General features: G+C 45.6%; 1 long non-coding RNA gene and 21 other non-coding genes across 22 annotated transcripts in view; 1 reads left to right on the top strand and 21 right to left on the bottom strand.

Moving 5' to 3' along the window:
* Nucleotides 1–14,861, top strand: part of LOC147330287 (uncharacterized) — a 109,213-nt gene that overhangs the window by 48,905 nt on the left and 45,447 nt on the right. The window lies entirely within an intron of this gene.
* On the bottom strand, nucleotides 435–507 carry trnak-uuu (transfer RNA lysine (anticodon UUU)). The gene has a single exon. It is a non-coding gene; the product is annotated as a tRNA-Lys (tRNA).
* Nucleotides 935–1,007, bottom strand: trnaf-gaa (transfer RNA phenylalanine (anticodon GAA)). Its single transcript has one exon. It is a non-coding gene; the product is annotated as a tRNA-Phe (tRNA).
* trnak-uuu (transfer RNA lysine (anticodon UUU)) lies at nucleotides 1,528–1,600 on the bottom strand. The gene has a single exon. It is a non-coding gene; the product is annotated as a tRNA-Lys (tRNA).
* Nucleotides 2,028–2,100, bottom strand: trnaf-gaa (transfer RNA phenylalanine (anticodon GAA)). The gene has a single exon. It is a non-coding gene; the product is annotated as a tRNA-Phe (tRNA).
* trnak-uuu (transfer RNA lysine (anticodon UUU)) lies at nucleotides 2,621–2,693 on the bottom strand. Its single transcript has one exon. It is a non-coding gene; the product is annotated as a tRNA-Lys (tRNA).
* On the bottom strand, nucleotides 3,121–3,193 carry trnaf-gaa (transfer RNA phenylalanine (anticodon GAA)). The gene has a single exon. It is a non-coding gene; the product is annotated as a tRNA-Phe (tRNA).
* On the bottom strand, nucleotides 4,511–4,583 carry trnaf-gaa (transfer RNA phenylalanine (anticodon GAA)). Its single transcript has one exon. It is a non-coding gene; the product is annotated as a tRNA-Phe (tRNA).
* trnaf-gaa (transfer RNA phenylalanine (anticodon GAA)) lies at nucleotides 5,603–5,675 on the bottom strand. Its single transcript has one exon. It is a non-coding gene; the product is annotated as a tRNA-Phe (tRNA).
* trnak-uuu (transfer RNA lysine (anticodon UUU)) lies at nucleotides 6,191–6,263 on the bottom strand. The gene has a single exon. It is a non-coding gene; the product is annotated as a tRNA-Lys (tRNA).
* Nucleotides 6,691–6,763, bottom strand: trnaf-gaa (transfer RNA phenylalanine (anticodon GAA)). The gene has a single exon. It is a non-coding gene; the product is annotated as a tRNA-Phe (tRNA).
* trnak-uuu (transfer RNA lysine (anticodon UUU)) lies at nucleotides 7,284–7,356 on the bottom strand. Its single transcript has one exon. It is a non-coding gene; the product is annotated as a tRNA-Lys (tRNA).
* Nucleotides 7,784–7,856, bottom strand: trnaf-gaa (transfer RNA phenylalanine (anticodon GAA)). Its single transcript has one exon. It is a non-coding gene; the product is annotated as a tRNA-Phe (tRNA).
* Nucleotides 8,377–8,449, bottom strand: trnak-uuu (transfer RNA lysine (anticodon UUU)). The gene has a single exon. It is a non-coding gene; the product is annotated as a tRNA-Lys (tRNA).
* On the bottom strand, nucleotides 8,877–8,949 carry trnaf-gaa (transfer RNA phenylalanine (anticodon GAA)). The gene has a single exon. It is a non-coding gene; the product is annotated as a tRNA-Phe (tRNA).
* On the bottom strand, nucleotides 10,548–10,620 carry trnak-uuu (transfer RNA lysine (anticodon UUU)). The gene has a single exon. It is a non-coding gene; the product is annotated as a tRNA-Lys (tRNA).
* trnaf-gaa (transfer RNA phenylalanine (anticodon GAA)) lies at nucleotides 11,048–11,120 on the bottom strand. The gene has a single exon. It is a non-coding gene; the product is annotated as a tRNA-Phe (tRNA).
* Nucleotides 12,126–12,198, bottom strand: trnaf-gaa (transfer RNA phenylalanine (anticodon GAA)). Its single transcript has one exon. It is a non-coding gene; the product is annotated as a tRNA-Phe (tRNA).
* On the bottom strand, nucleotides 12,719–12,791 carry trnak-uuu (transfer RNA lysine (anticodon UUU)). The gene has a single exon. It is a non-coding gene; the product is annotated as a tRNA-Lys (tRNA).
* On the bottom strand, nucleotides 13,219–13,291 carry trnaf-gaa (transfer RNA phenylalanine (anticodon GAA)). Its single transcript has one exon. It is a non-coding gene; the product is annotated as a tRNA-Phe (tRNA).
* On the bottom strand, nucleotides 13,812–13,884 carry trnak-uuu (transfer RNA lysine (anticodon UUU)). The gene has a single exon. It is a non-coding gene; the product is annotated as a tRNA-Lys (tRNA).
* Nucleotides 14,312–14,384, bottom strand: trnaf-gaa (transfer RNA phenylalanine (anticodon GAA)). The gene has a single exon. It is a non-coding gene; the product is annotated as a tRNA-Phe (tRNA).

The raw sequence follows: 14,861 nt of genomic DNA, 5'->3' as shown, positions 1-14,861 counted from the left end.
CTGAGAGACTGGATCAATGTGAAGTGAACTTTTAAGCTTTGGATTTAACAGTGAACTGTGATGAACTTTGCTCTCTTAAAGAGCAAAGTTGCTCTCTTAAAGTAAGACAGAAAAAAGGTGAAAGTGTAACGTGTCGAGAAACCCAGGGCGGATTTGGTGAGATTGGCATGTCTTAGACACCGGGTTTCGCAAAGGAGCTGAGCTGAGAACCAACTGGCGGTGAGTTGGACCGAGGGGCAGGAAAAGATTCTTTACAGAGCTTGTACGGTGGGATTATCTGAAAGAGGCCTCTGTCCCTGATATCCACAAATCCCATATCGTCATCCCACCTGCAGTCTATGGACTTTGCTAAAGATGACAATGAGGTCACAGAACTATCAAGAACAACTGAGCTTGTTAAGTAAAGCCATGGAAGGGCAAGGATCCAAAGGAGACACCTGGACAGGGACTTGAACCCTGGACCCTCAGATTAAAAGTCTGATGCTCTTCCATCTGAGCTACCCAGGTAACAAGAGTCACGTGTTTGTCCTCTGGGACACATATTGTCTTTCTTTTCTGTAAAAACGTGATCTCTTATCCTCTCATTTTACTGTAGGTACTGGTGAGGATTTGCAGTTAGATATTATTAAATGGTCATTTCAGACAAGAGCCAAGGGAAGGATTTGATTCTAGGGGAAACATCGCTAGGCTGTATTATGACATGTGATCACCCAACCTACAAAGCCCTAGGTAAGTCAATGGTATAATGGGTGAGGCCTGGGAGCTTCTGAAGGAGGACCTTCTTCAAATTCCACCTCCACTTGATGGACGTTTGCAAGCTGCACCATCTGTGTTTGTTTTCTCATTTGATGGCAATGATCCACGTAGTTGTAGGCCGTATAATGAAGTCCTACCAACAAACCTACCAAGCCCTAGATGGTGACCAAAATAGCTTTGCCGAAACCCAGGCTCGAACTAGGGTCCTTTAGATCTTCAGTCTAACGCTCTCCCAGCTGAGCTATTTCGGCACGTTTTGCAATGGAAAGTGCTCAAAAATTGCATTCTAATCACCAGTCAGGTCTACAGCTGGCCAAACTGCACTACAGCTGCCATTCTGAGAGACTGGATCAATGTGAAGTGAACTTTTAAGCTTTGGATTTAACAGTGAACTGTGATGAACTTTGCTCTCTTAAAGAGCAAAGTTGCTCTCTTAAAGTAAGACAGAAAAAAGGTGAAAGTGTAACGTGTCGAGAAACCCAGGGCGGATTTGGTGAGATTGGCATGTCTTAGACACCGGGTTTCGCAAAGGAGCTGAGCTGAGAACCAACTGGCGGTGAGTTGGACCGAGGGGCAGGAAAAGATTCTTTACAGAGCTTGTACGGTGGGATTATCTGAAAGAGGCCTCTGTCCCTGATATCCACAAATCCCATATCGTCATCCCACCTGCAGTCTATGGACTTTGCTAAAGATGACAATGAGGTCACAGAACTATCAAGAACAACTGAGCTTGTTAGGTAAAGCCATGGAAGGGCAAGGATCCAAAGGAGACACCTGGACAGGGACTTGAACCCTGGACCCTCAGATTAAAAGTCTGATGCTCTTCCATCTGAGCTACCCAGGTAACAAGAGTCACGTGTTTGTCCTCTGGGACACATATTGTCTTTCTTTTCTGTAAAAACGTGATCTCTTATCCTCTCATTTTACTGTAGGTACTGGTGAGGATTTGCAGTTAGATATTATTAAATGGTCATTTCAGACAAGAGCCAAGGGAAGGATTTGATTCTAGGGGAAACATCGCTAGGCTGTATTATGACGTGTGATCACCCAACCTACAAAGCCCTAGGTAAGTCAATGGTATAATGGGTGAGGCCTGGGAGCTTCTGAAGGAGGACCTTCTTCAAATTCCACCTCCACTTGATGGACGTTTGCAAGCTGCACCATCTGTGTTTGTTTTCTCATTTGATGGCAATGATCCACGTAGTTGTAGGCCGTATAATGAAGTCCTACCAACAAACCTACCAAGCCCTAGATGGTGACCAAAATAGCTTTGCCGAAACCCAGGATCGAACTAGGGTCCTTTAGATCTTCAGTCTAACGCTCTCCCAGCTGAGCTATTTCGGCACATTTTGCAATGGAAAGTGCTCAAAAATTGCATTCTAATCACCAGTCAGGTCTACAGCTGGCCAAACTGCACTACAGCTGCCATTCTGAGAGACTGGATCAATGTGAAGTGAACTTTTAAGCTTTGGATTTAACAGTGAACTGTGATGAACTTTGCTCTCTTAAAGAGCAAAGTTGCTCTCTTAAAGTAAGACAGAAAAAAGGTGAAAGTGTAACGTGTCGAGAAACCCAGGGCGGATTTGGTGAGATTGGCATGTCTTAGACACCGGGTTTCGCAAAGGAGCTGAGCTGAGAACCAACTGGCGGTGAGTTGGACCGAGGGGCAGGAAAAGATTCTTTACAGAGCTTGTACGGTGGGATTATCTGAAAGAGGCCTCTGTCCCTGATATCCACAAATCCCATATCGTCATCCCACCTGCAGTCTATGGACTTTGCTAAAGATGACAATGAGGTCACAGAACTATCAAGAACAACTGAGCTTGTTAGGTAAAGCCATGGAAGGGCAAGGATCCAAAGGAGACACCTGGACAGGGACTTGAACCCTGGACCCTCAGATTAAAAGTCTGATGCTCTTCCATCTGAGCTACCCAGGTAACAAGAGTCACGTGTTTGTCCTCTGGGACACATATTGTCTTTCTTTTCTGTAAAAACGTGATGTCTTATCCTCTCATTTTACTGTAGGTACTGGTGAGGATTTGCAGTTAGATATTATTAAATGGTCATTTCAGACAAGAGCCAAGGGAAGGATTTGATTCTAGGGGAAACATCGCTAGGCTGTATTATGACGTGTGATCACCCAACCTACAAAGCCCTAGGTAAGTCAATGGTATAATGGGTGAGGCCTGGGAGCTTCTGAAGGAGGACCTTCTTCAAATTCCACCTCCACTTGATGGACGTTTGCAAGCTGCACCATCTGTGTTTGTTTTCTCATTTGATGGCAATGATCCACGTAGTTGTAGGCCGTATAATGAAGTCCTACCAACAAAACTACCAAGCCCTAGATGGTGACCAAAATAGCTTTGCCGAAACCCAGGATCGAACTAGGGTCCTTTAGATCTTCAGTCTAACGCTCTCCCAGCTGAGCTATTTCGGCACGTTTTGCAATGGAAAGTGCTCAAAAATTGCATTCTAATCACCAGTCAGGTCTACAGCTGGCCAAACTGCACTACAGCTGCCATTCTGAGAGACTGGATCAATGTGAAGTGAACTTTTAAGCTTTGGATTTAACAGTGAACTGTGATGAACTTTGCTCTCTCAAATGTTGTCCCACCCAAAGTAAGACAGAAAAAAAGTGAAAGTGTAACGTGTCGAGAAACCCAGGGCGGATTTGGTGAGATTGGCATGTCTTAGACACCGGGTTTCGCAAAGGAGCTGAGCTGAGAACCAACTGGCGGTGAGTTGGACCGAGGGGCAGGAAAAGACAAAAAAAAAAAAAAAAAAAACTCCTGGGTCACCTGTATGGAAAAAACAAACAAACAAACAAACAAACAAACAGAGGAGACAGCAAACAACAAAGAGCAACATAATAATAGAGAAAACAAAGCACCATCACAATAAACTAGCTAGTCATAGATATCAGTATTTACTAAGTAATAAACGATATTGTGCAGCACGCAAGATAGACAGCGCACAGTGTGCTTTGAGGCAGCAGTCAAGAAAGCTTTAGTCCGCGTCTGTGAATACCCATGTGTGCATACCTGTGTGGATCAGCATGCTTGCATTCCAAAGGTTTCTCCATGTAATGATCTGCTAGGGAGTGTGGGGGGGCCACAGCCCCGTCCTCCAGGGTGTGAAGTGGGTATGGAGGAGATCAAAACTCCAGACATCCAGAGGCCCCCAGAACACAAGAGACCATGGAAGACCAACAGAGGGGCAGCCGCGCCACTGTCCCAGTAAGAGCTGAGGAGAGTCCCAGATGAGGGCTCGCCCAGCAGCCGCGGAGCAGAAGTCAGGGGGAGTTGCAGTGACGCGCCCGTGAGCTCCGCCGGCCCCCAGCCGCGCCTGAGTGACCGAGCCCTAGGCCGAGAGGCCGGGGGCACCCCACCTCCAAAGGGGCCCGAGCGAGCCCCAGGCCCCAGGCCCCGACAAGCGGCCGCCAAGGAGTGAGCCGGTGTGTACCCGGACGCCCACCCCCAGACACAAAGAACCACCAACACACCGACACCTGAGGGAGTCCGCCACCGGCAGGGGAAGTGGTGGTGGGTGGAGATAGGCCTCCAAACCTTGGAGGGCCTGGGAGCTTCTGAAGGAGGACCTTCTTCAAATTCCACCTCCACTTGATGGACGTTTGCAAGCTGCACCATCTGTGTTTGTTTTCTCATTTGATGGCAATGATCCACGTAGTTGTAGGCCGTATAATGAAGTCCTACCAACAAACCTACCAAGCCCTAGATGGTGACCAAAATAGCTTTGCCGAAACCCAGGATCGAACTAGGGTCCTTTAGATCTTCAGTCTAACGCTCTCCCAGCTGAGCTATTTCGGCACATTTTGCAATGGAAAGTGCTCAAAAATTGCATTCTAATCACCAGTCAGGTCTACAGCTGGCCAAACTGCACTACAGCTGCCATTCTGAGAGACTGGATCAATGTGAAGTGAACTTTTAAGCTTTGGATTTAACAGTGAACTGTGATGAACTTTGCTCTCTTAAAGAGCAAAGTTGCTCTCTTAAAGTAAGACAGAAAAAAGGTGAAAGTGTAACGTGTCGAGAAACCCAGGGCGGATTTGGTGAGATTGGCATGTCTTAGACACCGGGTTTCGCAAAGGAGCTGAGCTGAGAACCAACTGGCGGTGAGTTGGACCGAGGGGCAGGAAAAGATTCTTTACAGAGCTTGTACGGTGGGATTATCTGAAAGAGGCCTCTGTCCCTGATATCCACAAATCCCATATCGTCATCCCACCTGCAGTCTATGGACTTTGCTAAAGATGACAATGAGGTCACAGAACTATCAAGAACAACTGAGCTTGTTAGGTAAAGCCATGGAAGGGCAAGGATCCAAAGGAGACACCTGGACAGGGACTTGAACCCTGGACCCTCAGATTAAAAGTCTGATGCTCTTCCATCTGAGCAACCCAGTAACAAGAGTCACGTGTTTGTCCTCTGGGACACATATTGTCTTTCTTTTCTGTAAAAACGTGATGTCTTATCCTCTCATTTTACTGTAGGTACTGGTGAGGATTTGCAGTTAGATATTATTAAATGGTCATTTCAGACAAGAGCCAAGGGAAGGATTTGATTCTAGGGGAAACATCGCTAGGCTGTATTATGACGTGTGATCACCCAACCTACAAAGCCCTAGGTAAGTCAATGGTATAATGGGTGAGGCCTGGGAGCTTCTGAAGGAGGACCTTCTTCAAATTCCACCTCCACTTGATGGACGTTTGCAAGCTGCACCATCTGTGTTTGTTTTCTCATTTGATGGCAATGATCCACGTAGTTGTAGGCCGTATAATGAAGTCCTACCAACAAAACTACCAAGCCCTAGATGGTGACCAAAATAGCTTTGCCGAAACCCAGGATCGAACTAGGGTCCTTTAGATCTTCAGTCTAACGCTCTCCCAGCTGAGCTATTTCGGCACGTTTTGCAATGGAAAGTGCTCAAAAATTGCATTCTAATCACCAGTCAGGTCTACAGCTGGCCAAACTGCACTACAGCTGCCATTCTGAGACACTGGATCAATGTGAAGTGAACTTTTAAGCTTTGGATTTAACAGTGAACTGTGATGAACTTTGCTCTCTCAAATGTTGTCCCACCCAAAGTAAGACAGAAAAAAAGTGAAAGTGTAACGTGTCGAGAAACCCAGGGCGGATTTGGTGAGATTGGCATGTCTTAGAAACCGGGTTTCGCAAAGGAGCTGAGCTGAGAACCAACTGGCGGTGAGTTGGACCGAGGGGCAGAAAAAGATTCTTTACAGAGCTTGTACGGTGGGATTATCTGAAAGAGGCCTCTGTCCCTGATATCCACAAATCCCATATCGTCATCCCACCTGCAGTCTATGGACTTTGCTAAAGATGACAATGAGGTCACAGAACTATCAAGAACAACTGAGCTTGTTAAGTAAAGCCATGGAAGGGCAAGGATCCAAAGGAGACACCTGGACAGGGACTTGAACCCTGGACCCTCAGATTAAAAGTCTGATGCTCTTCCATCTGAGCTACCCAGGTAACAAGAGTCACGTGTTTGTCCTCTGGGACACATATTGTCTTTCTTTTCTGTAAAAACGTGATCTCTTATCCTCTCATTTTACTGTAGGTACTGGTGAGGATTTGCAGTTAGATATTATTAAATGGTCATTTCAGACAAGAGCCAAGGGAAGGATTTGATTCTAGGGGAAACATCGCTAGGCTGTATTATGACATGTGATCACCCAACCTACAAAGCCCTAGGTAAGTCAATGGTATAATGGGTGAGGCCTGGGAGCTTCTGAAGGAGGACCTTCTTCAAATTCCACCTCCACTTGATGGACGTTTGCAAGCTGCACCATCTGTGTTTGTTTTCTCATTTGATGGCAATGATCCACGTAGTTGTAGGCCGTATAATGAAGTCCTACCAACAAACCTACCAAGCCCTAGATGGTGACCAAAATAGCTTTGCCGAAACCCAGGCTCGAACTAGGGTCCTTTAGATCTTCAGTCTAACGCTCTCCCAGCTGAGCTATTTCGGCACGTTTTGCAATGGAAAGTGCTCAAAAATTGCATTCTAATCACCAGTCAGGTCTACAGCTGGCCAAACTGCACTACAGCTGCCATTCTGAGACACTGGATCAATGTGAAGTGAACTTTTAAGCTTTGGATTTAACAGTGAACTGTGATGAACTTTGCTCTCTTAAAGAGCAAAGTTGCTCTCTTAAAGTAAGACAGAAAAAAGGTGAAAGTGTAACGTGTCGAGAAACCCAGGGCGGATTTGGTGAGATTGGCATGTCTTAGAAACCGGGTTTCGCAAAGGAGCTGAGCTGAGAACCAACTGGCGGTGAGTTGGACCGAGGGGCAGGAAAAGATTCTTTACAGAGCTTGTACGGTGGGATTATCTGAAAGAGGCCTCTGTCCCTGATATCCACAAATCCCATATCGTCATTCCACCTGCAGTCTATGGACTTTGCTAAAGATGACAATGAGGTCACAGAACTATCAAGAACAACTGAGCTTGTTAAGTAAAGCCATGGAAGGGCAAGAATCCAAAGGAGACACCTGGACAGGGACTTGAACCCTGGACCCTCAGATTAAAAGTCTGATGCTCTTCCATCTGAGCTACCCAGGTAACAAGAGTCACGTGTTTGTCCTCTGGGACACATATTGTCTTTCTTTTCTGTAAAAACGTGATCTCTTATCCTCTCATTTTACTGTAGGTACTGGTGAGGATTTGCAGTTAGATATTATTAAATGGTCATTTCAGACAAGAGCCAAGGGAAGGATTTGATTCTAGGGGAAACATCGCTAGGCTGTATTATGACGTGTGATCACCCAACCTACAAAGCCCTAGGTAAGTCAATGGTATAATGGGTGAGGCCTGGGAGCTTCTGAAGGAGGACCTTCTTCAAATTCCACCTCCACTTGATGGACGTTTGCAAGCTGCACCATCTGTGTTTGTTTTCTCATTTGATGGCAATGATCCACGTAGTTGTAGGCCGTATAATGAAGTCCTACCAACAAACCTACCAAGCCCTAGATGCTGACCAAAATAGCTTTGCCGAAACCCAGGATCGAACTAGGGTCCTTTAGATCTTCAGTCTAACGCTCTCCCAGCTGAGCTATTTCGGCACGTTTTGCAATGGAAAGTGCTCAAAAATTGCATTCTAATCACCAGTCAGGTCTACAGCTGGCCAAACTGCACTACAGCTGCCATTCTGAGACACTGGATCAATGTGAAGTGAACTTTTAAGCTTTGGATTTAACAGTGAACTGTGATGAACTTTGCTCTCTTAAAGAGCAAAGTTGCTCTCTTAAAGTAAGACAGAAAAAAGGTGAAAGTGTAACGTGTCGAGAAACCCAGGGCGGATTTGGTGAGATTGGCATGTCTTAGACACCGGGTTTCGCAAAGGAGCTGAGCTGAGAACCAACTGGCGGTGAGTTGGACCGAGGGGCAGGAAAAGATTCTTTACAGAGCTTGTACGGTGGGATTATCTGAAAGAGGCCTCTGTCCCTGATATCCACAAATCCCATATCGTCATCCCACCTGCAGTCTATGGACTTTGCTAAAGATGACAATGAGGTCACAGAACTATCAAGAACAACTGAGCTTGTTAGGTAAAGCCATGGAAGGGAAAGGATCCAAAGGAGACACCTGGACAGGGACTTGAACCCTGGACCCTCAGATTAAAAGTCTGATGCTCTTCCATCTGAGCTACCCAGGTAACAAGAGTCACGTGTTTGTCCTCTGGGACACATATTGTCTTTCTTTTCTGTAAAAACGTGATGTCTTATCCTCTCATTTTACTGTAGGTACTGGTGAGGATTTGCAGTTAGATATTATTAAATGGTCATTTCAGACAAGAGCCAAAGGAAGGATTTGATTCTAGGGGAAACATCACTAGGCTGTATTATGACGTGTGATCACCCAACCTACAAAGCCCTAGGTAAGTCAATGGTATAATGGGTGAGGCCTGGGAGCTTCTGAAGGAGGACCTTCTTCAAATTCCACCTCCACTTGATGGACGTTTGCAAGCTGCACCATCTGTGTTTGTTTTCTCATTTGATGGCAATGATCCACGTAGTTGTAGGCCGTATAATGAAGTCCTACCAACAAACCTACCAAGCCCTAGATGGTGACCAAAATAGCTTTGCCGAAACCCAGGATCGAACTAGGGTCCTTTAGATCTTCAGTCTAACGCTCTCCCAGCTGAGCTATTTCGGCACGTTTTGCAATGGAAAGTGCTCAAAAATTGCATTCTAATCACCAGTCAGGTCTACAGCTGGCCAAACTGCACTACAGCTGCCATTCTGAGACACTGGATCAATGTGAAGTGAACTTTTAAGCTTTGGATTTAACAGTGAACTGTGATGAACTTTGCTCTCTTAAATGTTGTCCCACCCAAAGTAAGACAGAAAAAAAGTGAAAGTGTAACGTGTCGAGAAACCCAGGGCGGATTTGGTGAGATTGGCATGTCTTAGACACCGGGTTTCGCAAAGGAGCTGAGCTGAGAACCAACTGGCGGTGAGTTGGACCGAGGGGCAGGAAAAGATTCTTTACAGAGCTTGTACGGTGGGATTATCTGAAAGAGGCCTCTGTCCCTGATATCCACAAATCCCATATCGTCATCCCACCTGCAGTCTATGGACTTTGCTAAAGATGACGATGAGGTCACAGAACAACTGAGCTTGTTAGGTAAAGCCATGGAAGGGCAAGGATCCAAAGGAGACACCTGGACAGGGACTTGAACCCTGGACCCTCAGATTAAAAGTCTGATGCTCTTCCATCTGAGCTAACCAGGCAACAAGAGTCACGTGTTTGTCCTCTGGGACACATATTGTCTTTCTTTTCTGTAAAAACGTGATCTCTTATCCTCTCATTTTACTGTAGGTACTGGTGAGGATTTGCAGTTAGATATTATTAAATGGTCATTTCAGACAAGAGCCAAGGGAAGGATTTGATTCTAGGGGAAACATCGCTAGGCTGTATTATGACGTGTGATCACCCAACCTACCAAGCCCTAGGTAAGTCAATGGTATAATGGGTGAGGCCTGGGAGCTTCTGAAGGAGGACCTTCTTCAAATTCCACCTCCACTTGATGGACGTTTGCAAGCTGCACCATCTGTGTTTGTTTTCTCATTTGATGGCAATGATCCACGTAGTTGTAGGCCGTATAATGAAGTCCTACCAACAAACCTACCAAGCCCTAGATGGTGACCAAAATAGCTTTGGCGAAACCCAGGATCGAACTAGGGTCCTTTAGATCTTCAGTCTAACGCTCTCCCAGCTGAGCTATTTCGGCATGTTTTGCAATGGAAAGTGCTCAAAAATTGCATTCTAATGACCAGTCAGGTCTACAGCTGGCAAAACTGCACTACAGCTGCCATTCTGAGACACTGGATCAATGTGAAGTGAACTTTTAAGCTTTGGATTTAACAGTGAACTGTGATGAACTTTGCTCTCTTAAAGAGCAAAGTTGCTCTCTTAAAGTAAGACAGAAAAAAAGTGAAAGTGTAACGTGTCGAGAAACCCAGGGCGGATTTGGTGAGATTGGCATGTCTTAGACACCGGGTTTCGCAAAGGAGCTGAGCTGAGAACCAACTGGCGGTGAGTTGGACCGAGGGGCAGGAAAAGATTCTTTACAGAGCTTGTACGGTGGGATTATCTGAAAGAGGCCTCTGTCCCTGATATCCACAAATCCCATATCGTCATCCCACCTGCAGTCTATGGACTTTGCTAAAGATGACAATGAGGTCACAGAACTATCAAGAACAACTGAGCTTGTTAGGTAAAGCCATGGAAGGGAAAGGATCCAAAGGAGACACCTGGACAGGGACTTGAACCCTGGACCCTCAGATTAAAAGTCTGATGCTCTTCCATCTGAGCTACCCAGGTAACAAGAGTCACGTGTTTGTCCTCTGGGACACATATTGTCTTTCTTTTCTGTAAAAACGTGATGTCTTATCCTCTCATTTTACTGTAGGTACTGGTGAGGATTTGCAGTTAGATATTATTAAATGGTCATTTCAGACAAGAGCCAAGGGAAGGATTTGATTCTAGGGGAAACATCGCTAGGCTGTATTATGACGTGTGATCACCCAACCTACAAAGCCCTAGGTAAGTCAATGGTATAATGGGTGAGGCCTGGGAGCTTCTGAAGGAGGACCTTCTTCAAATTCCACCTCCACTTGATGGACGTTTGCAAGCTGCACCATCTGTGTTTGTTTTCTCATTTGATGGCAATGATCCACGTAGTTGTAGGCCGTATAATGAAGTCCTACCAACAAACCTACCAAGCCCTAGATGGTGACCAAAATAGCTTTGCCGAAACCCAGGATCGAACTAGGGTCCTTTAGATCTTCAGTCTAACGCTCTCCCAGCTGAGCTATTTCGGCACGTTTTGCAATGGAAAGTGCTCAAAAATTGCATTCTAATCACCAGTCAGGTCTACAGCTGGCCAAACTGCACTACAGCTGCCATTCTGAGACACTGGATCAATGTGAAGTGAACTTTTAAGCTTTGGATTTAACAGTGAACTGTGATGAACTTTGCTCTCTTAAATGTTGTCCCACCCAAAGTAAGACAGAAAAAAAGTGAAAGTGTAACGTGTCGAGAAACCCAGGGCGGATTTGGTGAGATTGGCATGTCTTAGACACCGGGTTTCGCAAAGGAGCTGAGCTGAGAACCAACTGGCGGTGAGTTGGACCGAGGGGCAGGAAAAGATTCTTTACAGAGCTTGTACGGTGGGATTATCTGAAAGAGGCCTCTGTCCCTGATATCCACAAATCCCATATCGTCATCCCACCTGCAGTCTATGGACTTTGCTAAAGATGACGATGAGGTCACAGAACAACTGAGCTTGTTAGGTAAAGCCATGGAAGGGCAAGGATCCAAAGGAGACACCTGGACAGGGACTTGAACCCTGGACCCTCAGATTAAAAGTCTGATGCTCTTCCATCTGAGCTAACCAGGCAACAAGAGTCACGTGTTTGTCCTCTGGGACACATATTGTCTTTCTTTTCTGTAAAAACGTGATCTCTTATCCTCTCATTTTACTGTAGGTACTGGTGAGGATTTGCAGTTAGATATTATTAAATGGTCATTTCAGACAAGAGCCAAGGGAAGGATTTGATTCTAGGGGAAACATCGCTAGGCTGTATTATGACGTGTGATCACCCAACCTACAAAGCCCTAGGTAAGTCAATGGTATAATGGGTGAGGCCTGGGAGCTTCTGAAGGAGGACCTTCTTCAAATTCCACCTCCACTTGATGGACGTTTGCAAGCTGCACCATCTGTGTTTGTTTTCTCATTTGATGGCAATGATCCACGTAGTTGTAGGCCGTATAATGAAGTCCTACCAACAAACCTACCAAGCCCTAGATGGTGACCAAAATAGCTTTGCCGAAACCCAGGATCGAACTAGGGTCCTTTAGATCTTCAGTCTAACGCTCTCCCAGCTGAGCTATTTCGGCACGTTTTGCAATGGAAAGTGCTCAAAAATTGCATTCTAATCACCAGTCAGGTCTACAGCTGGACAAACTGCACTACAGCTGCCATTCTGAGAGACTGGATCAATGTGAAGTGAACTTTTAAGCTTTGGATTTAACAGTGAACTGTGATGAACTTTGCTCTCTTAAAGAGCAAAGTTGCTCTCTTAAAGTAAGACAGAAAAAAGGTGAAAGTGTAACGTGTCGAGAAACCCAGGGCGGATTTGGTGAGATTGGCATGTCTTAGAAACCGGGTTTCGCAAAGGAGCTGAGCTGAGAACCAACTGGCGGTGAGTTGGACCGAGGGGCAGGAAAAGATTCTTTACAGAGCTTGTACGGTGGGATTATCTGAAAGAGGCCTCTGTCCCTGATATCCACAAATCCCATATCGTCATCCCACCTGCAGTCTATGGACTTTGCTAAAGATGACAATGAGGTCACAGAACTATCAAGAACAACTGAGCTTGTTAAGTAAAGCCATGGAAGGGCAAGGATCCAAAGGAGACACCTGGACAGGGACTTGAACCCTGGACCCTCAGATTAAAAGTCTGATGCTCTTCCATCTGAGCTACCCAGGTAACAAGAGTCACGTGTTTGTCCTCTGGGACACATATTGTCTTTCTTTTCTGTAAAAACGTGATCTCTTATCCTCTCATTTTACTGTAGGTACTGGTGAGGATTTGCAGTTAGATATTATTAAATGGTCATTTCAGACAAGAGCCAAGGGAAGGATTTGATTCTAGGGGAAACATCGCTAGGCTGTATTATGACGTGTGATCACCCAACCTACAAAGCCCTAGGTAAGTCAATGGTATAATGGGTGAGGCCTGGGAGCTTCTGAAGGAGGACCTTCTTCAAATTCCACCTCCACTTGATGGACGTTTGCAAGCTGCACCATCTGTGTTTGTTTTCTCATTTGATGGCAATGACCCACGTAGTTGTAGGCCGTATAATGAAGTCCTACCAACAAACCTACCAAGCCCTAGATGGTGACCAAAATAGCTTTGCCGAAACCCAGGATCGAACTAGGGTCCTTTAGATCTTCAGTCTAACGCTCTCCCAGCTGAGCTATTTCGGCACATTTTGCAATGGAAAGTGCTCAAAAATTGCATTCTAATCACCAGTCAGGTCTACAGCTGGCCAAACTGCACTACAGCTGCCATTCTGAGAGACTGGATCAATGTGAAGTGAACTTTTAAGCTTTGGATTTAACAGTGAACTGTGATGAACTTTGCTCTCTTAAAGAGCAAAGTTGCTCTCTTAAAGTAAGACAGAAAAAAGGTGAAAGTGTAACGTGTCGAGAAACCCAGGGCGGATTTGGTGAGATTGGCATGTCTTAGACACCGGGTTTCGCAAAGGAGCTGAGCTGAGAACCAACTGGCGGTGAGTTGGACCGAGGGGCAGGAAAAGATTCTTTACAGAGCTTGTACGGTGGGATTATCTGAAAGAGGCCTCTGTCCCTGATATCCACAAATCCCATATCGTCATCCCACTTGCAGTCTATGGACTTTGCTAAAGATGACAATGAGGTCACAGAACTATCAAGAACAACTGAGCTTGTTAGGTAAAGCCATGGAAGGGCAAGGATCCAAAAGAGACACCTGGACAGGGACTTGAACCCTGGACCCTCAGATTAAAAGTCTGATGCTCTTCCATCTGAGCTACCCAGGTAACAAGAGTCACGTGTTTGTCCTCTGGGACACATATTGTCTTTCTTTTCTGTAAAAACGTGATGTCTTATCCTCTCATTTTACTGTAGGTACTGGTGAGGATTTGCAGTTAGATATTATTAAATGGTCATTTCAGACAAGAGCCAAGGGAAGGATTTGATTCTAGGGGAAACATCGCTAGGCTGTATTATGACGTGTGATCACCCAACCTACCAAGCCCTAGGTAAGTCAATGGTATAATGGGTGAGGCCTGGGAGCTTCTGAAGGAGGACCTTCTTCAAATTCCACCTCCACTTGATGGACGTTTGCAAGCTGCACCATCTGTGTTTGTTTTCTCATTTGATGGCAATGATCCACGTAGTTGTAGGCCGTATAATGAAGTCCTACCAACAAACCTACCAAGCCCTAGATGGTGACCAAAATAGCTTTGCCGAAACCCAGGATCGAACTAGGGTCCTTTAGATCTTCAGTCTAACGCTCTCCCAGCTGAGCTATTTCGGCATGTTTTGCAATGGAAAGTGCTCAAAAATTGCATTCTAATGACCAGTCAGGTCTACAGCTGGCCAAACTGCACTACAGCTGCCATTCTGAGACACTGGATCAATGTGAAGTGAACTTTTAAGCTTTGGATTTAACAGTGAACTGTGATGAACTTTGCTCTCTTAAAGAGCAAAGTTGCTCTCTTAAAGTAAGACAGAAAAAAAGTGAAAGTGTAACGTGTCGAGAAACCCAGGGCGGATTTGGTGAGATTGGCATGTCTTAGACACCGGGTTTCGCAAAGGAGCTGAGCTGAGAACCAACTGGCGGTGAGTTGGACCGAGGGGCAGGAAAAGATTCTTTACAGAGCTTGTACGGTGGGATTATCTGAAAGAGGCCTCTGTCCCTGATATCCACAAATCCCATATCGTCATCCCACCTGCAGTCTATGGACTTTGCTAAAGATGACAATGAGGTCACAGAACTATCAAGAACAACTGA

The sequence above is a fragment of the Aulonocara sp. 'chitande type north' Nkhata Bay genome, linkage group LG5 (genome assembly GCF_057382095.1).
Source record: "Aulonocara sp. 'chitande type north' Nkhata Bay isolate Kocher_YH1m ecotype deep benthic linkage group LG5, A_spYH_male_GT1.1, whole genome shotgun sequence".
In the NCBI taxonomy this organism is placed as follows: domain Eukaryota; kingdom Metazoa; phylum Chordata; class Actinopteri; order Cichliformes; family Cichlidae; genus Aulonocara; species Aulonocara sp. 'chitande type north' Nkhata Bay.
Note: the sequence above shows the minus strand (reverse complement) of the source record. Positions and strands in the feature narration are given on the sequence as shown.